At 35.2% G+C, this 27,041-nt stretch overlaps 1 pseudogene; it reads right to left on the reverse strand.

The window, feature by feature from the left end:
- LOC142544487 (serine/threonine-protein kinase ATM-like) lies at window positions 1-26,368 on the reverse strand (annotated as a pseudogene).
- Window positions 26,369-27,041: the final 673 nt, after the last annotated feature.

Here is a 27,041-nt window from a genome sequence, read left to right on the forward strand (position 1 = left end):
TTAAATAAATATTAAATATCATCAATATCATTATCACTATTCAAGAATTATACATTATCACACCTTTGAGGAGGGATATTTAATCACACAAATAACATAAATAATGAGGGCTTTCAATTATAATCAAGGGCCTCCATTCTAAATTAAAAATGAACCAAACATGAGATAATAAATGATTATTTAATAATCATTCCCTTATCATGACTACCAAACATAGCCCAAGCGTATTGTCCCAAAGTTGGGGTCACAAGTATTTGATCAGAAGGTGGCAATTTATTTTTAAATTCAAATTTGAATAGGGTCCTGAACCCATATGCCCCAATTTAGCAAGCAGACAAATCTTTATTTTTTTTGATGTTTCAGAATATCTTTAGAATGTAATGCTTATATTTTTATCACATTAATCCAATCATAAATCAATATTCAAAGCACAAATGCAGGTTGTCTAGCACCTCTACCTTCGAGCTTTCCTGTTTTTGAGGAACAACAGAAGACTTTCTTTCCGTTACATGACACAGTCGAAGCTCATTTAGAGCATGCAAGAATATCTGAATTGATTTGATCGAGGCATTGGACTCGATAAATATATTTTCATGCACCTGTATAAAATGAGAGAATAACTTACAAATCAACAAAGATCAAGATTTGTTTTTTGGTTATATGCAATTATTCCTCTAATAGATCTTAATAAAATTATGAATAACCTTTAAACTGAACAAATTTATCTTCTTACGCAAATTATTGAACAAAAATTTGTCATGATATGCCGATATAATTTCCAATTACAAGAATAAGCAAGCAATCTCAATTCAAATTTCAAAACAAACAACAATGCACAACTAGCAAAGCAAGCAACTAGGTCAATGCATATCAGTCAGTAATGCAGGAAGTGCCTTACCCTCAGAGGTCATATTGATCAATCAGTCAATTCTTTGATACACTGGTCATATATTTAAAATGCTCATGCAATTGCTACTACTCTAAATCTGGAAACCAAAACACGCAACCCAAAATATTTCACCTGGAGGAGTTGATTTCAAATACATCCATTTCCATTCCAAAAGCACCAACAATTCTGAACTTCGTTTTAACATACCAAGACATTCTTGAGCGTATAAAGGAAATTAAGACAACTCTTCTGGAAATCAAATTACATAAAATATGCTCCCCGTTTATGTTTGCAATGCCAAGGCTAATCATTTTTTACATTCAGTATCAAGCTCCTAGAGACTCAAACTTACCTTTATGGGGTTTGATACTTATTAGCCTCTCACGTGATCCGCTCTTTTCAATTATTTTAGTTGAAATGACAAGTAAAAAAGACACATCATAAAAAATACCAGAGAACTTGGGAAAGAAAGGTACGCATGGCAACTAAAATAAAAAACGTAAGTGGGAAAATGAGGCGTTTAAGAAACCCTTATGCTACAAGGAACAATCATGCCTTTGGTGGACACCTTCCCACAATAAAGCAAGCAGGAAAGAAATCTAGTGAATGTATTTTTCTCAAACACTGTTTGTATTAAGTTGTTGAGAACAAATGATACCATGATGTAAAGACCGGTGTGCATAAAACAGAGTAAGTAACCTTCAAAGAGATTAGTTTGCAAGATCCACATCTAAATCCATTCTCCCAGCAACATTGACAATGACATATGGGAACAGAAATTCTGCAACTTCTGATTTAACCAGCACAATGTCTTGACATAATCTGAAGCAACCAGTAAAATAGATCAGCCGCATGATTGATTTACGGAAAATTCCAATGGAAAAAAATAGTAAAGCAGGAATTGAGCAACTATCTCAAATACTAGTATAAAACCTTAAAATGAGATCGTTGCAATAACCTATAACTGCATATACAAGTGGACAGATCCACGCTTCAAATGTTTTATCCAAAGTTGTCCACATTTGAATCCTCGATAGAAATTGATTCAGCTGAAAAATTAGGAAATAAAATCAGGATGTAAGTAAGAGAATATCTGTGTTGTCTGTCTAAGTGTATGCATGCCTTCACTAAATTTCTTCGAGGTCATTCGAATTTCAGTTCATACATGAAAGGTTCAACCCATGCTTCAGCTAGAAAAAATTGTTGAGACTACTTTTTATTAGTCGAATTGGTGGTCACATTTACTCTATTGCTAGTTGTTACTACTCACCAGTGTCATCATGAGATGTACACAGAAAAGGCATTGCCTTCCCAGCAGGCATAAATACAGACCTAGACAATCGGGGATCCATGTCACTTCCATATCCATTGCTATTGCTAAGGTTTCCTCTCTTTATCAGTTTATGTTCTATGAAATTTATATGGACCCAGGAAACTCCTAAATTTCCACCAGAAGTTTGTTACAAAGTTTCTGTAATGAATTTATTTAAAAAAAAAAAACGAGTACAGCTGGTTAAAAGTATCACCCAGCAGCAAGATTTGCTTAATGTGCTAGCATAGAGATGAAGGAAAAACACATGGCACTTTGCCACTAGTGATATTTTTGAAGGAGAAATCTCACGGAGAAAATATGAGCTAACGATCTTTCTCGGTAACAACTTACCTGTAAACTTTCTTTGTAGATTAGAAATAAGTCTCTGCATAAGCTCCAAATTAACACCTTTTGAGTGGACCTAGAATGATTATATATTGGAAAACATAATTAAATCTATTTATCACAAAAAATGCACAAACAGCGAAATTGTTAAGTTTAGACGTATTGCGGTGGCAGCACGTGTCTACAACATTTGGAATGCACGCAATCGATATATTTTTTAAGAAGAAATGCCGTGTCCCAAGGATATCATTAGGAAAATCAAGATCCTTATCCTTTGATGTTTGCCAATATGGATACAGACTCTCGATTATATTAATTATTTTTTCCTATGATGTGTGTGGATATGATCATCTTTGCTTGTAGGTATGCCCCGTGTAGTTGGTAATGGTATCGTTGGTTCTATTGGTTCAATATTTGCCATCTCCTCGGGATGCATAGTGTATATGAACAAAACAATTTTTTTAACTTATTTTAATGGATGTTATTCATTAAAAAAAAAAGAAGAAGAGAAACTCGAAGCATTAAAAAACACACTTTTGGAGAAAATATTTATTAAAAATGAGATATCACCACAATTTCAGTCACTCAGGTATATTAGGCCGCTTGAACATTTGTCGATGACCGTCTCAGAAAAATATGAAGTATTCTTTATGTTAAATCAAAAGTCAAGCCCACTTTAGCAGCTACAAAATATTTAGCATGACATAAAGGTACATATTTAAAGCAACAAGATGAAATATCTAAACAATTGCTTTTGCACTTCATAACTTTGTGATTGATATAATTAATAAAAACAATATATTATATGAAAGAAAGTCTTTCATTTAATTATACTGACAAAATATCATTTGCTCAAAAGACGTAATGCAATCATTCAGTCGTGACCACCATAAAGATGCCAAACTTTTTTTTAGTTCAAATAAATCGACCTTTCCAAGACAATGAGACATTATTCCTAATCGATCAGCAAAAGACAAGGTCATAGGAAAAAGAGCACATAAATCATAAATATAAAGCATAAAATATAATGGAAAGTCTGAAATACATTCTAACCTCTCAAAGGAATGCAGTTGCATCAAAGCCCGTTGACCATTTTCAGTTGAAAGAAACCCTGAGCAAATAACACTAAAATTGAAGTTCTGGACAAGTCCCTTAACAACTAGAAATCAAACAAACACAAAGCCTCAATGAACACAATCATATTGAGTTTATGAAAAAAGATTAATTTTTTAATAAGACACGATATTTTATTAAATACAAAGGCTTTTAATTAACATAAGCAGACTAGTGATCCACTCACGACAAAAAACTAAACAAGACTCTGATCATCTCAACAATACACAAAAGTCCAATCTCTCAATAAATCTCTTCACTGGCCTCTTCAATGTTGTCAATAAGTCTTATATTCCCCTCAAAGCACACAGACCAACATATGTCATGTACCACACCACTCTCCAAATAATTTTGCCCTCTTGCCAAGAAGATGTCCAAGATCCGTAGTAAATAAATCTTGTGTTGATCTCGGCACCACCCAAACCAATCTCAATTCTTCCAAAGCTCTAGCCCACAAACCACTTGATGAGGAGTTTATGAAAAAAGATAAGTTCTGGAGCATAAACTTTTGATACATTCTGGAGAATAACTTTTGTTTAATTGGATTCATCCGATTGTGGATCGATCGATTCTCATATGCTTCGATCATGTTAGGACCTTGATCAGTTTAGATAAAACATTATTAAAAAACACATTATGACCTCGATCAATTCTCAGGAGAGAATCTGTAGACTATTCACTAATATCTCCAGCCAAATTAATTTACAGCTTCCTTGTCTAAGTCCTGTAAAAAATGCTTATGCACTGCTATGTGGCCCCCCAAGGCTTCTTCTTCTTTCCCCAAAAGTACGACTTATCATCTTCAAAGAACCCAAGGACTCTCCTCTGTCACTCAGTCATTACTCTGAACCCAAATCAAATCAACTGTTAGAACCTATCAAATGATCCCTCATCTCCTTCAATTATTCAGACTGAGCCCATTGATTCATTGACAAGCTACCAAGTCATGTACAAAACATCCTTTATTAAAATTTGTTTCTTACGAAAAGATTTCTTTTTTTATTGTTTTCACTTCAAAAGTGTCCAATGCAGAAAATCTAAAAAACGTATGTGAAGCTCTTAAAATTCCAAAGTTGAAAGATGCATTGCTTGAGGAGACAGCACTTGGAATACAGTGACACTACCAAGTGAAAACAACCTTTAATTGTACATGGATTTTCATGATAAGACACGACAATGGCCGTTCATTGGAGAGATATGAGGAGTGACTTGTAGTCAAAGGTTTCACACAAACTCATGGTGTAGATCACTTTGAGACCTTTGCACCAATTGTAAAACTTACCACGATGTTGCTCCTTTTGCTAATGGCAGCCAACTTGGATTGGCCTCTTCAACAACTTCATGTAAAGAATGTATCTCTTAATGGCGATCAAGAATAAAAAGTAAACTAAAGCGTTCAAACTAGAAAAAACTCTATATAGGCTTATATAGTATCCGAGAGCTTCGTCTGAAAAATTCACTCGGTTTGTAGAGTAGCACGGATATCAGCAAGGACGGACTTATTGTACATAATGGCAAAATTCCAGTGTTAATTACATACATATTTGTTCATCTCTCGTCCCACTTGACCCAATATTTTTATGCAATGCTTCCAGACTGCAAGAATATTTGATAAACAAGATTTTGTAACTATCTCTAGATAGAAGTAGTTAATTTCTCTCCTAAACATCCTCTAATGAAGCAAAAGAACGATGCTACCAATTTAGAAAATCTTAAAACATGTAATTAAGGAAAAAAACCAACCGCACTCACTGTGACTAAGAAGTTGTGTCAATTATACTCTTCACTAAATTGTTTAAGCCAAAGAAATATTACATTTACAGAACAAAATAAAAAGAGAAATAAGATGTTGTGTTTATACCATATTTCACCATATTGTTTCAGCAGTAGAAATATTATGAAACAAAAAAATGTGAACTGGGAGAGTAAAGGACATACCTGCAGAGAAGTAATCTTGGAGGGACATAGTGAGGTATCTTTACAAACTGTAGAGATTAAAAACACTCTTATAACAAAGTAAGATATGAATGAAGAACACAAACGGCTTGAACATTATGGTCCAGTGGCAATAAACATGAGGCAGGTAGCACTTGCTTACATTCAGTAAGTGAACCCTCGGTGAGTAGGTTTGACGTATTTTCTGGTGGAGGTCTTGTATTTCATTAAATATATCGAAATCAGGGAATGCCACTAGTTCCTGATTGAAGATATTGACCAACAATAATGATCAATTGCCATTAAAAGCTGTGAAAGTGATTGTGGTAAAGAAATAGTTTACAGCATTAAAATTTTACGTGTATATTCTGAAATCTATCATTGCAATCAAGGATACATAGATCATACTTTTATGTATTCAACCATAGATGAATCAGCACCAATGGTAAGTTTTTGGAGAAGTAATACAGCTCGGGATGATGTAGTTACGGATAGCTTCTTATTAGATCCACAAGGGATGCAACATGCGACCAACTCTGACACTAAAAAACTATCAAGTGAAACAACTAAGTCAGCATAAATCATAAAACATTATCAGCAAAAATATAATATAAAACATTAAATGAACAAAAGAGATTAAAATATGTTGTTGCCTGAAGTAGTTCACCAAGCACTCTGATAGTCTCCCCTGATGGGTAATCTCTTGATATATTGAGCAGCGTAGAAATTATACAACAACATTGATCAAGTAAACAGTCGCAACCAATGAATTGACCAATCAAATTCAGAAGGTAACTGTTCAGAAAAGTAACAGAAAATTAACACCAACCATCGCAAGATCACATGATATAAGAAGCCCCTTGAGAGTTCATGTAACTTGAAGATGTTGTCGAAAAAGATTTTGGCGACTGAAACTGCGGTGTAAGGATGGGCTAAGCCAATGAAGTGACCATATTTAGAAAAGCGATCGACAACCACGAAAATTACAGTCTTCCCTTGTGAGGTAGGCAACCCTTCAATGAAATCCATTGAGATGTCGGCCCAAATGTGGTAAGGGATGGGCAGAGGTTGTAGGAGTCCAGCTGGCTTCATTGCTTCCGTTTTGTTGTGTTGGCATGTGGAACAATTGGACACTACTGCTTGGACTTGACGTTTCATCCCTGGCCAATAAAAATCTCGCCCTATGCGGTGGATAGTGCGCTGGTAGCCTTCATGACAGCCTTCATGTACTATTGCAATAATAGGGGCAGTTAATGGTGATTGTGGAGGAAGGTAGATTTTGGATTTAAACAATAAAATGTCGTTTTTAACTTCCCATGGTCCGAAAGCCTCTCCATCGTGAACCTCTCGAATTTTGCGTTGTACTTCTGGTGTATTAGAGTGTGCTTCTCTGATGGCTGCAAGAAAATCCCACTGTGGTTTCGAAATGGCCATCAAACAGCCGTCCTCCTCGCCTAGGCGTGAAAGTGCGTCCGCCACGACATTTGATTTTCCTGCCCGATATTCTACCTTAAAGTCATAACCCATTAATTTGCTTATCCCTTGTTGTTGTGGAGAGGTTGAAATACGTTGTTCGAGCAAAAATTCGAGACTATAATGATCCGTACGAACGATGAAGGAGTTTCCCCAAAAGTAAGAGTGCCAGTGACGCACGGCTTTGATGAGTCCAATGAGTTCCTTTTCATAGGCGGGTAGTTTCCTATGGCGGAGGGCGACAATGGGGCGCCCTTGCTGTTGAAGTACAGCCCCTATTCCTGTTTCTGATGCATCACACTCCACGATGAAAGGTATGGAAAAATCGGAAAGAGCAAGGATGGGTGTAGAAGTGAGCACTTTCTTCAATGTTTCAAAGGCATGCAGGCTATCAGCTGTCCATGAAAAGCCTTGTTTTGCAGCATATTGGTTAAGGGGGCAGCAATAACTCCATAGTTTTGCAGAAATTTGCGGTAGTACCCTGTTAGTCCGAGGAAGCCCCGGAGTGCCTTTAGAGTCATGGGTTGTGGCCAGTGTTGAATGGTTGTTATTTTATTTTCATCCACACTCACCCCCTTCCGTGAAACCACATGTCCTAAGTAAGCAACCTGTTTTTGAGCAAAGTAACATTTGAATTTCTTAAGGAATAAGTGCTGTTGTTGCAGGATTGTGAAGACATTACGAAGATGGAAAATGTGATCTTCTCAGGTTGTGCTGTAAACGAGGATGTCATCAACGAAAACCAAAACAAATTTCCGTAAAATGCCGCCGAAAATTGAATTCATTAAAGCTTGAAAAGTAGAAGGCGCATTAGTGAGGCCAAAAGGCATCACCATAAACTCAAAGTGGCCGTGGTGGGTGCGAAAGACCGTCATGTAGATGCTACCGGGGTCCATCAAAATTTGATGGTAGCCGGATCGCAAGTCTAATTTTGAAAAATATTCAGCGCCGTGTAATTCCTCTAATAATTCGTCGACCACCGCAATGGGGAACTTGTCCTTTACTGTTTTTGCATTCAAGGCACGATAGTCGATACAAAAGCGCCAAGTGTCATCTGATTTTTTGACAAACAATACTGATGAGGAGAAAGGGGATGAGCTAGGTCTAATAATCCCTCTTTGTAGCATCTCATCACATTGCTTCTCAATTTCATCTTTCTGCATATGAGGGTATCGATAAGGTCTAACAAGAATGGGGTTGGTACCTTGTTCCAGTAGGATTTTATGGCTGAATCCTCTTGAGGGTGGGAGTCCTTGAGGTTCCTCGAACAGGCTGTTGTAGGTTTACAAAAGGTGTTGTAGCTGTGTAAGGGGTGCCTCCTCTAGTATAGTTGCCGAGAGGTTTCGGTGTGACGGAATGTAGGATGGGTCTCCGTGCCACGTAACCAGCATGCCTTCTCTTACAAATTGCATCTGCATTTTTTCAAAATCCCACGTGATACTTCATAAAGAGCGGAGCCAATTTACTCCCATGACAGCGCCAAATTCTCCTAGTGTGAGGACGTAAAAATCAACATGGAAGATATGATTTTCCAGTTGAATCTGAACAGCCGAACACATCCCTGAACATGGTAGACTCTTCCCATTTGCGACCTTCACAGATATGTCTCCTTGTTGCGATATTTCAAGGTTCAATTGTGAGATCAAATTGGAGTATAAGAAACAGTGCGTGCTGCCGGAATCAATAAGGACACGGAGAGGTATCGATTGGATGTACCCTATTATTTGCATAGTCTGGGCGTTACTGATTCCCGTGATGGCGTGAAGAGAGATGCCTGGATCGTCTGGATTAATCGTGTCAACTTCATCTTCTGGGTCGCTGTTCTGACCACTTCTAGACGAAACAACCGTTTGCAACGATGTCCTGGAACGAACAGTTCATCACAGTTAAAGCACAACCCTCTTGAGCGTCGTTCCTCCATCTCTGATCTGCTCAATTGCCTCGTGATCGATGGTCGTGTGTTTGTTGGGATGTTACGTCTTTTTGGATAATTGGGTTCTTGTCGTAGGCTTCCCGTGCGTCTTTCGTACAAATGGGCAAGGCCTATAGCAGTTGTTAAATCTTTTGGGTGGTGAATGTCTACCTCAATCGCGATGTGTTCTTGTAGGCCGCTAATGAAAATTTCCACTTCTTGCTCGCTTGTGAGGGAGGAAGCTCGTGCAAAAAGTTGTTCAAATTGACGTTGGTATTCTCCCACCGTGCCTATTTGTCGCAATTTCGATAGTTCTCCCAGTTTGTTGGTGCGAATCGGTGGTCCGAACCTCACGTGGCAGTACTGTGCGAAAAACTCCCATGTAAGATCGGGTCGATCTCGCTCAAGTTTTTTAAGAACCACAGTTGAGCGTCTCCTTCCAGATGAAAAGACGCAAGCCCCACACGCTGATCTTCGGGTGTGCGTTGATGGCGAAAAAAATGTTCACATCGGCTTATCCAACTAATGGGGTCGGTTGACCCATCATATGTCCGGAAATCCATCCTGGAATATTTGGGAATGAATTGATTCAGGTTCCCCAACTCATTGGCTTTGCGCTGATCTCTTGCCTGTGAATCAGATGCTCCGTTGCTATCCTCACTGTCCTTGCTTGTTTTTGACACTTGAGCAGCCAATTCTTCAAGCCTTTTGTGTAGATCTTGCTGGCTGCGTTCTTGTTCATCTTGTCTGCGTGCTTGGTCTTCTCTTTCGGATTTGAACAGGTTGAAGAGGGTCGTAAGTTGCTGTTGGATTGCTTGCAAATCGCCCATAACTACTGGCTCTGATACCAACTTGTAATGAGCACGGGTAAAGGATCGGGTTATGGGTCGGTGAAGAGGTTGATCGTTTAACTCTGAGATTTTGTTTGTGGCTTTTTCTACCTTGTCTACCTATTTTTTTGGATGTTCGAGGCTCGTTTGAGAGAACCTCGCGATCTCAATATTAGCTATATTTTTTTGAGAAAAGCCGAATGTTTATTTCTTTCATCAGCAACCCTTTAAATACTATAAGCATTAAACTGGCATCCAAGAAATATGCCCATTATTCCCCTATCTAAGCTCGAGCTTCTAGCACTTATTAAAGGAAAGTAAATAAAAATCCAATCAATCTCACTCCTTATTTTCTAAACTTTCCATGAGTAAACCTTTGATATAGCACATCCTTGATTTTTGCTGCTCGATTCTTGTTTGAGTTGGGCTGGGCCCCATGGATTGAGTCCCTGACAGTGTTAATATTAAATTAAATGATCATTCTAAAGCCTCTGCAATGGCTATCAATAAAAATAATACAGGGCCAACACTCGTCCTTGCACCAACTGCAATAGCCCTAAATACTCAATCGATATTTTCTGGGAGAAAGATGGCTATCCATATCAATACAAACAAGGAGAGAAAATGCACCTACTACTTGGATGCGATGAGAAAGTTACAATCTGAATTTGATCATGTTTTCCAAGTAACAACGAAGCTATTCGCACTAGTTTTTTTAAAAAAGAAACGATATTATATTATCAAAAGATATTAATTACAAAAAACAGACCAAAGGTCCATGCATAGTAAGGTAAGACTCGTACTACGAGTCAACGTAATACTATACTTCAATTCTTATACAAGTCTGAGACCGAGAACGATTTAACCTCCACATTCTTAGAGATCCAACTTGAAACCCTAAACTTAATCTTGTCCCAACATTCTTCTAAAGAATTCTAAATCTTCAAAAATCATCTTGTTCTTTTCTAGTTCAAGGTGTGAATTATCCACTTATGCTGAGAAACATCACACACAGTTCAAACTAGGTTTCAAAAAAACTCCAATTTTTGGCGGGTCAAGCATAAAAAATGAACTTTTTAATTGAATGCAAATTATACCATTGATTTACAAAACGCTTTCATAAATTAGAATTAAAATTGCTTTTTGAGACTTGATACATACGTGTAACAGACAAAGATTTTATTCAGATTAGTTCATTTTTACCACAATTTAGTATAAAAGAAAAATATTTCAAAGAAACACAATTACAACATTAACTTCATGCAAAAAGTATCAAATAGAATGCAGCTGATTTTCAACATGAGATGTTAAAAGTTAAAACTAAAGTTGTAGGCAGTAAGTGAAAGTACCACTTTCTTGTTAATGAGTTCATCCCTTTCATGTTCAGAGATATGAACGATAAGTAAAATAGAAGTTTCCAGCACTCTTGATCCCCTCTCCCACCCAGCTTTCTTACTGCAATGCATTGCCATACAGACAGAAAAGATATGCACAAAGTGACTCTTAACTAAAGCTGCACAAGGCTGGCAAGCAACCTGGGAAAAAGAACAATAATAAAAACCAGCATATATAGTTCAAGATATTCAATAGCAAAAATGTCATCTTATGATCCTGACATGGATATTATCAATTCGCAAAGATCAATCCACATCGAGTGAACACGACATACAACTACCCTATGCTAAAATCGTTTACTCGAGGTACTATCATTTTTAACATTAATTAGATCAAACACCTCACCACATTAAGAAAACATAGAAGACATCTAAACCAAAATAACTTGGACAAAGATTTAATACAAATCTAAAAATAATATTAATGTTCAAAAAGTTAAATGAAGCTACAACATTCTTAGAGGAAATGAATGCAAGGCTAGCTACCTTAGCAACCCATTTTAAGCTGTTAGCATCTTCCTGCAAGATCAAAGCCGGAAGCAGCCACGGACAACAATATTTTATGAAGTTCATAGGTTCCAAATTCGACGCAAAAATGCCTCTTGCCTGCAAATCCAATCAGATTAACTGTCTAGTTTTCTATTTACATGCTAAACACCTCGAATGCAAAATATGACATTACCTCAACAAGTGCAACTAAGCTTACACCACAAGCAACCCAATTAAAAAGAATTGGCCCCATAAGCTCCTCCAAGAACTTCAAAAATGTTGAAAGCACAAAATAATTTGTAAAGTTGGTATCATGTAATTAAATTAATCAATCAGAAATGTATTTATCACCTTTGTCCTGTTTGTATAGCATGTTTCCTTAGATAAACTGCCAAGCACAGCACTGACTAGTTCTCTGAACAAAGATGGATATTTGGAAAATTAAGCCGAGGTCAAATGCAACATAAAGGCGTGGCTACTTTACTTTTCCACTCTTACCTTTGGGAGGGATCGATAGAAGCAACAACATATATAATAAAAACTGCCTATATGTAAAATTCGAAAATCAAAACGCTAAAAGTAATTTATCGACAATTCATTGAATAAATTTTGAAGCGGCATCAATCATCATTTTAAGCTGGTTCGTGGGAATAGTTTGAAAATTTTGAGTTGGCAATACAAGATGCATGAGAGTTATGACAATTAGTGGGAATAGTGTTCGCGAGAACTAAATATTTTTGGTACCTCTAACTCTATTTTTCTCACCATGCAGTACAAGATGCATAAGAGTTACGACAATTGTTTCCATAATCGGACGAGGTTGAGGACCCAGCAGACAAAACTTCCTGTGCTCGAACTATTTTCTCCCCAGAGGAAGTAACCAATTTCCTTCCAAAATTTGAACTGCAGTGACATTTTCCAGAACGATGTTATTTTAGAAGCAAAAGGAAGAGTAGTCATATCAGAAACCACATTGTACACGAGCAAATCCTAAATGAATTGATACACTAATTAAACCACACAAGGCTACTTTAGACTTGTACAAAATGGAGAAAAGCCTAAAACATTAGCCCACGCATAAAATATAGTATGGAACGTCCAATCTTAAAATGTGCAACGGCATCAAGAAACTTATAAGTAGAGCAAGTATTAGAAAGTGTGGTTAAGCAAACAAGATTATAAATGGACCTCACCCATGTCAATGGCCGTTTAGAATAACACTTGAGCTGCAATAAATTTGATAAATTATCATAGCTACTGGAAATATGTCTATCTCAAGCCAATTACCAAACATCTTGGAAGAGTTCAAAGTGACCGTCCCATGTCTGGAAAAGGACGCCAATCCGACGAGCTAGGCAAAGCCTAACTCGATAATCAGGATCTCGGAGCAGCATAAATAGCTTGTCGATAACTAACTGTATAAGAATGAATAAAAGAATGACAACCTAAGTGAGGGACTAAAGATTAATTACTGAGAAAAAGAAAATCAAGATAAATAAACCAGCTGCACATTTTCTCAACTAAAAATCATGATGCGGATAAAGATTAATCACCTGAGCAAGTTGTGGTCTGAGCAATACAAAATTGCATAAACAGTTAACAAGCTTCGCACGATAATACTAGTCGAAGAGACTATTATCAAAGACTTTAGTCACCAAATCTCCGAGAGAAGTCAAGCACTGAAAGTCAATAGGCTAATTTAGAAAAAAGAAAACAATTTTTCTGACAAGTATTACCATGAGAAAGCTTTAAATATGACTATTTCTCAAGTAATTCCGCACACTAAATTTCTTCACATGGTTTGTCCTCGTTGATCTGAAACCTAATTTCTCGCGACCTAACTTCTAGTTAACTATGCTTCAATTGTATCTTTTTTACTTCAACTTTTATTTTAACACTGAATAATTTGTACAAATTAAACATTAACTTACAATTGCATTCGTCAAGACTGTTCTGACAAAAGCTAAAAATGACATGTATAAAGTCAGCAAAATCAAGTAAGAAACAAAAATATTGACACTAACAACTCGAACTCACATCCCACTTGCCATCAATAATTTACCAATAAAACATCCAAGCATGCTTAGAGACATATCACAACTATCACACCTCTTCGGACTCCCTTTTCGTAAAGGAAGATGCAACAATATTCTGAGTTCCAACCCCATTTGACAGCAACAGGCTTGCCACCAAACAACAGATGCCATCTAGTATGTAGGAACACGGGAATTTAAGATTTTCATATGAATTTACTGCATCAGTCATAGACGCAACCTGCAGAGGGGAAATCAAATAGAGACCGGGTAGTTTTAGAATAATCAAATGGTGTCACCAAATTGCTTGCATTGAAATGACAGAGACGACAAAAAGAGCACAATACCAAATCCTATATATGTCTGCAGGAAGACCAGTGAGGATGCCGACTGAGAATGCATAGAAAGTTTTCTAAAACCTACTCAAATACGAAACAGAAATAAATTACTTGTGTGCATGATAGCTATAAAGCAAATGCCAAGAAAAACATGGAACGTAAAGGTATGAGACTAAGATACTTGTGGTCGTTCTCTTTTTCCCTAAGATTGAACATGATTTCCCACGTCAACAATGATAAAATTGGGAAAAAACTTGAAATGATTGACAGGAAATTCAATTTCTGATTCACTAAAGAAACGGAAAACCCAGTTGTCTGACTACCGTCAATACCTAACCTTTCTACATCAATAGACCCACCGTTCATATCCATCTCCACATCCAAAATCAATTTTTCCCTGCTATTTAGCGGCAAAGGATCATGAATGGAGTGGGCGTCTGATAAGTCGGGGAAGTCTGGCTTTGCTTGAGAATTCCTTCTGCACTCTGAACATCCTTCATACAATTTTGCATTCAGAAGATTGAACAATTCCAAAATTAAATCAAGAACTTGCAATATTTTTCTCTTGGCAATTGCAAAGAAAAGGCGAGCTAGTGAAACTTTTAAAAGAAGTCGCAGTCGAGTCAATGTTATTAATGATGGAGTTCCACTCCAAACATCCAGACAAACCATCATTGTAATATTTCTCCACAATTGAAATGGCATGATTTAGATATCCTAACAACGATTCACCCAATTTAGAAAAGATATGAGGAATTTCTCAGATCCTGAGAGTGAAAGAAAAAACGTGAAACACTCTGAGAATACAACAGAATATTGAAAACCATATCCATACAAATTTATAGTCGTTTGAGAAAAATGAAGGAAATAATAAAATATGCAAACTAGTGCTAAAGAGAAACGTGTCAATAAATTTATCACAAAAACATTATATTTGACGAAACAAATGACTAAGATCAGATTGAAACAAAAAGCCTATAAATTGTTAGTGAAAGCCAAAAAAATATTTGAATGAATAAAATCGGCATCCCCAATCAAGTGATTGAGAAAATATCGACCTTCTAATCAAACCAGAACAAGAGTGTGATAGGTAACCATGCAGGCAATGAACAATGTCACACCGTCATGTGCAGGTTTGTCTCAAGCCCCAATTACTTGGAGCTTATTAAAAGTTTACAGAGGAGCATACAACACAGTTCAAAAGCTTTTAAGTGAAGTCATGGGACATATAAAAGGACTACTGCCGCAACGGAGAATGGGAAGGATCAATGAAAGTGAATATTGACCTTGTTGAATACGAGCAGAACATGAAATTAGCTAAGAGAGCGCATGTGTAGATAACTTCTGAGAGCAGCATTTTGTCAATTTCTACTTCCTTTATGCATTCAAGAACGTGATTTTCCATTTCATGAAGCAGCTGATCTCTTAGATTCAGTGGCAATCGTACATTTTGGCAGTAATTGGACAAATTCACCTACAAATTTATCATAACTGACAGTGAAAATCCATCAGTTATTAAAATTTCAAAAGTAGCAAAAAATAGAAGAATGTGACACCGGCTCCTTCCAATAAATTGAAAACACGTGAAAACACCCTTTTAAAATGTAATCCATTCAAATTGAATTCAAAAGCTAAAATAAAGAAAAGCTGTTAAGATGAAGGAAAATCTTTTTTGGATCCCAAGAATTTCATTCAAACTAACAAATTTGCAGGCTTAGATACATGAGGAAGAATAACTAACACAGTCATCCAGTATGACATATAGCAACGGGAAACAAGCACAAAATAACAAGCTTTGCATCTCAGGGAATGACGCAAAAATCAAATTCACCATTTTATTCGCAGTTTATGATAATGGGATGGCAACCCTTTCCTTTGCACATACTTTGTGAAATTATTAAAGCACCAATCAATTATTACCAAGTCTATAAACATGGCCATAAATATTAAGAGTAAGAAATTCCAACTTCCAAAACTACAAATTTGGAACCGCAACAAGATGCCTACCTGTATGCTTCTCATGGTCATCATACATTCATACTCTTGACTATATCAACAGTAGAGTGAGCACCATTAGATATTTTCCAACCACCATAACAGCTTTGAAATAACAAAAGAAATCAAAAGAAAAATACAACGTAAACTTTAATAGCCATGTTTCAACACAGTTGAGTTATTCTGTTTTGAGTTGTTGATGAGAAAAGACTCTCATATATGCTTCTACACAGCAGAGTTGTTATGTTTCGGGTTGGATATAAGAGAAGAAACTAAGAGAGAAATATCAAATACACACGTTTGAAAAGAACTCTTGCAGTTATTATAGGAATACAAAAATGAGAGGTATAATGGGTTCTTACCAGCGAGGTTCTCTTGGAGAAGTAGCATGAGATGAAGCACAAAGAAGACCTGAAGTATATTTCCCAACATCAAGACACTGGATAGAATCATCGGAAAAGAATTACGACAGCTAAAGGAAATTTATACTCTTGCATTCTGAACTCTGAATCAAAGATTAATTTTCATATTCTGAGAGAACATACAGCAAGTTACTTTGACATAATCACACACGGCACACCAATAAAATATGGTGGAAAACTAATCTCAAACACAAATCTTTTGTAGGGGATCCATACACAACAATTTCAAGCCAGTGAATTGAATACTGGTTGTGCAAGGGTTTTATTTTCACCAAAACTGCACTTAACTAGAATTTTCCCCTTAAAACAAAAGTTTGCATGATAACACGAATATCTGATCACATAAAAGCATTCTAAAACTTGACCCCGGAAGAAAGGAAGTATTCAACTAAATTGCATTCGTGCATCAGCCATCTCATGACAAGTCTAGAAAAATCTACTTCTTTACAACCCCACAGTTTGCATTCTTATTTTAAAAAAGGCAGTGAGAAACACTTCCTCTTAAACATAAGCGAAAATCAAATCGTTATTAGTTTATCGCTCAAACATACTATAAAGTAACTCCACATACCATGGTATTCTAATGGCGACAATGGAATCTAAACCTTACAAGTTTCGTAATTATAAAATAAAAATTGCTATTGTACATAAGGATGCAGTTGATGGTAACTCCATAATTTAAATCCTTATGACTGTATAGTAACTTAAATGTCAACAAACAAATACTACATTGCTGCCAGAAAGGAAAAAAAAAAGTAACATCCATATAAGACCAACAATTCCGTCCTAATGTTTACTATAAACTGCACTTCACTAATTATTGAATTTAAGTGCTTGATAATACATAAAAAAAAGAACTGATGTTTTAAACATTAAAGACTCAACTCTTTGAAACAGCACCACTGAGAACAATTGTTGTCTGGTAAGAACCAACAATTCTAACAATTCGATTAGATTAAGGTAAGCAACAATTGTCACCAACTAATTCTACCCAAGATATTAATGAAGAAAAAATAAATAAGGCAATAGTAAAAAATATGAGAAAATATGATCTTACAAATTCCATCGAAGATATCATGGAAATCAAATAACTATTTAAGGTGTTCAGAATTATTAGACCATCACGGAGGAGATAAAATGGATATATAAGGTGATTATTCCGTAAAATATTTACCTAACAATATTAAAAGCAAAATAAAATGAAAATTTAAAAAAGTAGCATATAGGAAGGACGATAGTAAGGCTTCTATAATCCCATGTCACACAAGCTATTAGGAGTTGCAATTTATTTTGAAAGGTGTATGCACTTAATACACTAGTCTGGCAAGTTGTCCTCACTTACTCCGCTTAAGAGACAACATATGATTAATATTTGGTTAGTGCTGATATAATATAACCAGTGTTCACATTTAAGATATATATTAAGGTGAATTAAATGCTGTCAAGAATTATGAAATATGCCTTTGGCTTGACATGATATATGCCATGTTAGAATAATTCATTTTTTATAAACTGGAGTGGCTCATGCATCTAATAGACAGACCTTTAGGGTTGTTTCTCATTGGACTCCACTCCTACATCCTTTTAATTTGTAGTTTCGTCCCAATGGCGAGAAATATCGACATCAGAATTCTAGATTGAACATGTTCTCTTTTTCACGTCGAATGATTGTCTGATAATTCCGGACAGAGATGAACTTCAAATCCTTGTGAGTTATTATTTCTCAACCAATTATACCTCTATTGTACACAAACTTTAAAAGGTATGCTAATGTATGCCAATTTTACACCAAGTACTATGCATTCAAATAATCTCCCGTTTCATATTTTCTCTTGGGCATCGGAGGATTTTTGCCGAAATATGGCTGGTGACCCTAAAGCATCATTTTGCATGACATATTTTAGTGGCAACCTAGGTCATATATTCTTCGTTGGACCCAAATAGCGAAAACTTTAGCATCTCAAGAGAAATTAATTGCATTAGAAATTACAAGTAGCTAGAGGTTTCCAAAAAAGCTGGACGAACCATCTCACAGTACCACGGGTCATATTCAAGAGAGTAAAAGAACAAAAATATATATAACATGTATCTCCCCGGAACAAAGAAAGAATATCAAACAACTATTCATTGGATTTTAGGGTAAAAATGAGATCGACAATGACATACAATGAAAGATTTATACTCTAAAGCAACACGAAAGACAAAAAGTTTACAAAGGTGAATCACTCACGTTGAAAGTGTGCGTTTAAATAGCCGAAGATCCCATATCTCGAGAGGAACAAGATATGAATCTTTTGTATCCTGGGTAAATGCCAAGCAAAGAAGTTATTATACTGAAATCATGGAGAAGCAAGCATTTTACTAGCAAAGAAACAATCAAATCAAAATAAGAGAAGCAAAATGTTATCTATAATCTTACGCTCAACATTATGCTACAAAGCAGCATAAAAGCAGCATCCACCTGCAAAGACGAGAGCACAACTAACCCTGTAATACTGAATTTAGAGCTTGAAAAGTTTCTTTCAGAATTGTATAAATACTTGAACACCCAATCATAATTACAAATAGAAGAACATTATACGATAATGGAAACAGGAATAAACTGGTGTTAAGACAGTGTTAAGCCATCCTAACTTAAGTGCATGAGATTGAGATTTCATGAGAGGGAATCTAACCGTACCTACTTTTTCCTACAATATGAAATGCAAAGTAGATGAATTGTACTTAACAATTCACCATAAGAGGAAAGGAAGCATTTCAAAGATCTATCTACACCATGCCTCGATGGGAATTTTACACAAATGGATGCTTACAATTGAGGTGAGATTGCAAAATGTTGGCAAACACCGCATAAGGCAGTTCCATATCACACGCCAACCTGCAGAATTTTTACAAAAATAAAACCAAAATATGCACAAGGATTAAAAGAAAAAAGAATATCAAGCAGGTTCCTGATTAGACATCCTACAAACGCGATACCTCATATAATGGTCCAGAAAGTTCATGGAGTTTATTTTCATTATCCTTAGTAAGCCCCAGACGCCAACCAAACACAAACAATTTAATCAGAGCCATTTTTCTTCAAAAAGGACGTTGATAGAAAGAGGCAGACAAAAATTATTAATAAGAGTAAGAGATAGGGAAAGGAAAGGGAGAGAAGTAGGAAGGTAAGATGTTCGCAATAACTGATGAGCAAGAATCGAGTCCATCTCACAATATATGATTGATATTGGCCATGATAAAGAAAAGCGAACAAAGAAACCTAGACTGCATCTTTCCCCACATATGATACAACCAAAGCTTGCATTAAAAACTATCCTTCTTAATTAGCATATGACTATAAATGACAAGTCCAAGGAACAAAATTATTTCAAGAAACCAGGAGGGCACACTGAATAAAACTATATCTTTTCCTCCATACATATAATATGATATACCTCATTCAAGGGAAAAGCTAGCTTCTGCGATGATTTCTCATTTGGAGCAGCAAAAAACATCGATAAAGAAAGTCTAAGCAGACTCCTTCAAATAAAATAAAAAACTGGTGAGAAGAATCTTAAGAAGACTCATTCAAATGAAATACAAAATTGGTCAGAAGTTAAAATGAATAACAAAGAGTGTTGAGACAAGATTAAACTTAGGGTTCCATGCTGGATTACAAATAATGTGGAGTTTAAAATGTTTTCGCTGTCAGATTTGTTTAGGGACTGGAATCTCATATTGTGTTAATATGATTCCAGTTCTTACTTTGTTATGCGATGACCTCTGGTCTCCTTTTTGTAGAAAAAAAGAAACTAGAAGGCATTTCTGCACATAAGAAATAAGTTATATCACATAAAAAGTAAGATATCATAGTGTTTGTTTAAGCATCAAATTATTACAGTTGCAAACCATATCACACTGATTTCTTAGGCTCAATTATACAGAGTGAAATGAAGTTTTTGCGTGTAAAGGAACAACTTACTGCAACGTCCAGAACAGATCGTCATAAGAATGCTCTAAAGTTGCGTTAATAATTCTGCAATCGAGAACAAGCGAATTCCGGAAATCAAAATTTGACTGCGGACTCCAGAAAGGGCAAATGTGATATCAGAAGTATGAAAAACAGAAACATTAGAAACAAGTCTGAATGGCGATATCACTTGAGTAAGCAAACTGATGAATTAACATATGTACTGAAAAGCAAAAGGAAAAAGAGAATCTACAAAGCACATGACCAAACCAACAAAGATAAGAGAATTGTGCCCCTGCAAGACCCTAACAAGAAAAAAAATAATTCCCTACTGGTACCAAAAGAATAAGTTCGAAATGAAGGCAAAAAGCAAAACAGACAACAGCTCTCCTCTCCCTCAACGAAGAGGTATAGATATTAACCAGATTAAAATATCAAGAAAATGTGAATGCATCTCCAGCACACAGGAAGGAGACAAATAGACTACAGGAGCACAAATTTTTTGTCCCCGGAGGATGAAATATAAACCAGTCAATAAAGCTACAGGTAACAGTCAAGATTTCACAATAAAATCAATGAATTTTACCTTTCAAAGTTTGCAGATATGCTGTCAAACAAAACAATAAGTGATCTTTACGGATGCGAGTAGAATAATTGCGGATGCGACAAACAAGTGCAGCATGCCTGCCACGAATATTAGCTCGTTTTAACTCAAGATGGTGGATAATAAGTAGCAACATGAATGCAAATGTGAACACTAGAAAAACAAATTTGGAAATTATTGAAAAATATTGTGTCGGATTTGCCATTGAATGTGTGATCCATGAACAAGGAAAAAACATGATATCACACCATCCACCAGCCCAAAGGATACTGTTAAGTATTGAGATATTTGATGTTTATATTTTTTTATTCACTCAAAAGAACAAGTTCTGTTGAAACCTACCATGGCCATTTGCCCTCCACGACTCTCTCTTTTATCAGGACAACCACATGCTCCCTCCGGGATCGTTTTTCAGTAACTGGGCTTTTATATGTATTAGCGCACAGCTGGAAAGTGAACATTGCCTTGTAACCTTTGACCATAAATATGGAAAACTGTTTTTCTCAAGATTGAAATAAAGAGGAATACTTCAAGTCATACCAAATACATGGAAGCAACTAAAAGGATCTCAAACTATTTCAAAAAGTAAAAGAATTAGAAATCGAATTTTGATTCAATAAAATCACACTTAATATTTACTTATGTTCTCTCAGTTTATTTACTTATGTTCTCTCAGTTGTCCTTCCCTCTCATTATGTTTTAAAATTTTTGCATCATATCACAGCTGAAAAGCCTTCAACAGTTTTATACCGTATTTATTTCTGCTCAATATGATATAATTGTAATTCTACATATTGATATCCAAAATTCTATTAAGCCCTTTTAGTTCATTTAAAAGCTTAAATTCATGTTAATTGTTGAATCAAAAATGGGGTCAGAACTCAATTTTTCATTTGATAGAATCTAACTTGGTATCGTCAATATTGAAATCAATTTGTAATTTGATTTAAGTGGTTTACTCCATCATTAATATCCCAAGATATCCTCTTACGAGCATGAAGTGGCGACAATTGTATAAATCAAGAAGAAAAAAATTAAGTTGTGGCACGTCGTTTATGGCGACAACACTTATGACCAGACTTTTCACTTTTTTTCTGTTGTTTTTCCCATCTTCCTATTATTCAAAATTTAACAGAGTAATCTGCTACAAGTTTAGCGACAACGGAACATAAAATAAGGTTGAAAATAACCACCAGAAGATAAAACAGAGCCCACAACCCAATGAAATACAACACAAATATGTAATGGAGTATCAACTTTAAAAGGCACAACAATTAAGTTGCTGCAATAAGTACCCGGCAAAACACAAGGGCAGCAAGCTCCGCCACCTTGAACTGCGAGCTTGTCATAATCCCACATTTTTCACCCCTAATTGAGTCACTCAAAATAATAATAATAATAAATAAATAAATAAAATACAAACAAGAACAGAGAAGTAGCATTTCATAAACCCACCAAAAATTAAGCACGTTGTAATTCTAACCAGGGTGAGTGCTGGAAGTACTCATTTGATCAAGCTCCTTGCTCATCACATCCACAAGTTCTAGTAAAATAGAACCGTCATCCACACCTCTAGTTAATCTTACTTGCAATTTTGCATAGCAAATAAGAGAATCCTACTAATGAAGGACAAATTAGAAGTACTACAGACATTTAACTTTAAATCAAAACCATCAATTTAGTACGGCTCAAGACACCTTTAGACTTCGATCATGTCATCATGAGTAGCAAACCAGTACCGAAACACGAAATGATTTACTGCTTGATGAATTTCCAGGGATTTGCCACCTATATTTGGTCCATCCTTTAACAAATATGTATTGATGCACTCCACAAGCTTGCGAGAAATTTTTCCCTCATCCCTAACATGCAAAAAGAACAAAATTATAAAGTTGACGATTATTGCAATAAAATAACTATAAGAAATCTGTGTAAGGTGGAACCGGAATACAAAAATATCGATGTGTTACCTTACATGAGAAAAAATTCCAACAAAACCCAAAATAATGTTATCTCGAAGATCATCAGGAATGTCTCCAGGAGGGTTCTCAATAAGTGAATGAAGTGTCAAGGTGAAGCGGAAAACCTCTTCTTTGGGGTTTATTTGACCAAAATTTTCTGTGCTAAGGCTTTTTTCCACCTTTTCCATGTACAGAAGTACAAGATCTGTCCATATTGAAAACCGATATGCAGATGAAATTCACACAGTCATATAGATAGTGTATTAGCCAAGTTACTGGAGGTACACTCACTGGAGTAAACTCGTTTCCGCATGTGAAACCGATAATATGTAACTTCCAAAAGATAGCGAAGGATACACCATATTCAGATTGGAAACTTGGAACATCTTTGAGGACATCCCACACATGATTGAAAAGTGATTTAGCCACATGTAGAAGAAGATTTTTTTTTGCCTGAAAAAAAGAAGAAATCAAATGAAACAGAAAAAACTACATCAATGATAAATCTTACATTGATGACCTATAACTACTTTTCTTTGATACAGAAACATGTGGATCCCCCCTCGCCAATCTGCAGGTCTTAATAATTCTCTCTTAAACAAGAATCTGGATACCATTTTTTATCTTTAAATTTTCGGATAGATGTTGATCTTTGGATGAATTTATTCAATCTCACCTAACAGATGCTTCTCTTGTTATTCATAAAAAACCTGATCTGATCTACAGGCCAATTAATGAATTTCATTCAATCTCAACCATCAGATTCTTATGTTGTTATCCATAAGAAATCTGATTTATCTTCTGGTCGTTGGATGATTTTCATTCCATCTCAAGCATTAGTTTTTAATTTTGTTATCTATATTCAATCTACAATATCATATCTTGTCATTTCACGATAACTCACACATGAGACAAATTACAATATAATCCTCTCTAGAGCATTTATATATTTTTTATTTTTATTTCATTATATGATATAACCCAACAGCATTTCTGTATACTGTTTTATCATTTTGTGTATCTTCTTATTTAATATCAACATTCAATCTATAAACAGCATTTCAGATCATTTAAAAAAAAACTCAACTATGGAGCAAATTTATAACACAATCCCCTCCCTGTTACTTCCTGTATTGTGCTTCTGCGGATATCTTATCCGCCTCCCCATTCTCAGATTTCCTATTTTAATATAATTATGTTATATATTAATAAATAAAATAACATACTCCCCTCCAGGCAGTTTTGTTCATGAGAGACATTCCGAGCATTTTAGTGTTTTCATTCATTATTTGCAAAATTAATCAATAGCTTTGAATTCACAAAATACATTTTATGAATTACAAAGAAGACAAAGACCTGCATCATTTCTATCTCAATCTCTAAAAATCATACTACACAATCTAAGGTATAAACCAATCTCAATATCAATTTTGGACAGATTATATTCCATGTAATTGGTAAATTCAGAAGATGCATCTGACAAATTAAAAATCTTGATAAGGTGGAGCATTGGAACAAGATATGTTGAGTATTTGTTAATCAAAAATTTAAAATATTTCATGTCCGTTATACAGTAAATTCAAGCAAAAGAATTATTAACACAATATAATACTCATAAGAAATTAATTAAGTTTAACCGTGTGCGGCCTCTTTTGAAAGATAAAGGAGAAATTTGAAGGCTGCGTCAACCCCTTTAGTGCAACATTTCAAAAAGATAATAATAACTAGATACAAAAGCAAAGGACTCCTTCACTTAAGTGTCATCTAGATTGTGTTCTTTTTCACTAAATTTAAGTGATGAAAATGTTGGTGGTAATTCAACACAAGACCTTTCGAAGTGAGGAGGATAATGTTTTTACACATGATTGACAAGATGAAATGAGAACAGACCTTTACGACAAGTTCAAGCCGGCCGACAAGCAACATCACTCTTGGAAGACTTTTCTACGATAAAGTCACAGATAGTTGAGTACATCAAAATTCATTCAAATTAAAAAGGTATCTAAGCTATTCACCACACGAAATTCTGCGAACAAACACAACATTATCAGATAGCTTTCATGTTCCATATGAAACAAAAACTTCAAACACTAACCTGAACACCCATCATCCTAGGCTCGTTGCACAATAATTCGAAGATTCTTCGCAAAAATTGACTTCGTAATCTCTTCTTGCTGGATGAGATCTCGGAAGATGCACGTTGCATTAAAATTTTGACAAGAAAAGGCCAAGTCTCAGCTGCACAAAAAAGTAGTAAGCAACTGCACACCATCAATTCATCCAAAACAATAAAAATAAAACGAAATCTTTCAGGTGGTTAAACATAGATGGTTATATATGCTTACAATGTGGAACTTCGTTAGGCTTAAGCACTGAAGTTTTATCAGACAAATATCTAGTAAATCCAATGGATCTATCGGTTTCTAACCATGTATTCAACAACTTAACCCCTTCCTGTATTCATAAACCAAAAGATAAAAAACATTAATACACTACATGAGCAAAATATTATCCACGAAAAAAATATCTCAGAATATTAATCACATTGAAGAGGCGGATATGAAATTCCCTAAACTTAATTACGGAAAAAGCCAATTATAAGTATTTCCAATAATTCTCGCAAAGATTCGAAGTTCACAACACATGTAGAGAATGAGACTCCCTGCTTGAATAATTCAAAATCAAATAAAAGAAAGTAAATTATCTTTATGTTTATCGACTGGCCCATTTCAGGGGGAAAATAAATTAATAAAACAAGGTAATGACCCGTCAAACTTTACAAAATAATACAAAGAAAAGGAAAAAAAGTTTCCTTCATTTTTAAATAGATACACAAAAGGAATGGCAATGAGCTCTACATATTGTTCAATGCCTATTAAACAATAGGACTCAATGCCATCCTAAGATAAGAAATATGAATCGGAAATGTTTCAGCAAAACAAACGAACTGTGTGAAACTATACAAGTATGAATTCTACTTATTGCTGGATCCTATTAAACAAAATCATTGAAAATTATGTAAAAAGATGATTTCATATACAAGAAACTCAAACTCGTTACCCTCCAAGAAACTGAACAGACACGCCAGTAAAAGTCTATCTTCTTGATTACTTCTCGAGCTTTGTCCTTGTCGGATGATAGCTTGGAGACGATCTCTTGAATGTCTCTGGAAGTGAGTTTCAAGGCCATTTTTAGCGTATCCAATAGGGTTTCTTTAGAGAGAAAAGGCGGGAGAATCAGGAGATGGATCGGGGAGGAAGAACTCTGTTACGGGGTATTTGATAACTCAACAATGGGAGCGGAGGGGAGCGGGGCCAATTCAGATATGGAAACCGACAAAACGCGTTTTTTTATTTTTCAGCCGTTAACATTGCAATCTCACATTTGGTAACTTTCAGACGCTCCTCTCGGGATATATTTAAAATATAAATTTTAGGTAATAATTTATAAACATAGTTTGCACCGTTTTTAATTTATTTTACAAAAATAATTTTGCACAATGTTTTATATTTGAAATAACTTGATAAACTTATTAATTACATATATAGACACATACAATGTAATATCTCAAAATGCAAAATTTTTATTTTTAAATTTTACATATTTTTAAAAGTGACAATTATATAAATTTATTAAATTAACAAAACAAGAAGAAGAAAAAAACATGTCTCATTTAATTTGAGTAGGCTTGCGTTTGTTTTAAAGTTTTTATTACTATTTTAATTAAAAAAACTCGATCTTCTTTCTTTCATTTTTTAATAATATATTCTTGCAGTTATGACAGTCGATTGATTTTCTATTTGACTTGTGTTTATTCTTGAGTTTGAGTTTTGGGGCTTTTTCAAAAAATTAATATTAATTAAAAACTATTTAATAAAATATTGTAAAAATGAGATGGTTGTAAAAATAGTGCCTTCCGTAGAAATTTATAGCGGATTCTAAATCCATGACAGCCTGTCACGGATTCCCAATTTGACTTGTGTTTAGTCTTGAGTTTGAGTTTTGAGGTTTTTTAAAAAGTAATATTAATTAAAAAAACTATTT

Source organism: Primulina tabacum, chromosome 5 (genome assembly GCF_025594145.1).
Source record: "Primulina tabacum isolate GXHZ01 chromosome 5, ASM2559414v2, whole genome shotgun sequence".
Classification (NCBI taxonomy): domain Eukaryota; kingdom Viridiplantae; phylum Streptophyta; class Magnoliopsida; order Lamiales; family Gesneriaceae; genus Primulina; species Primulina tabacum.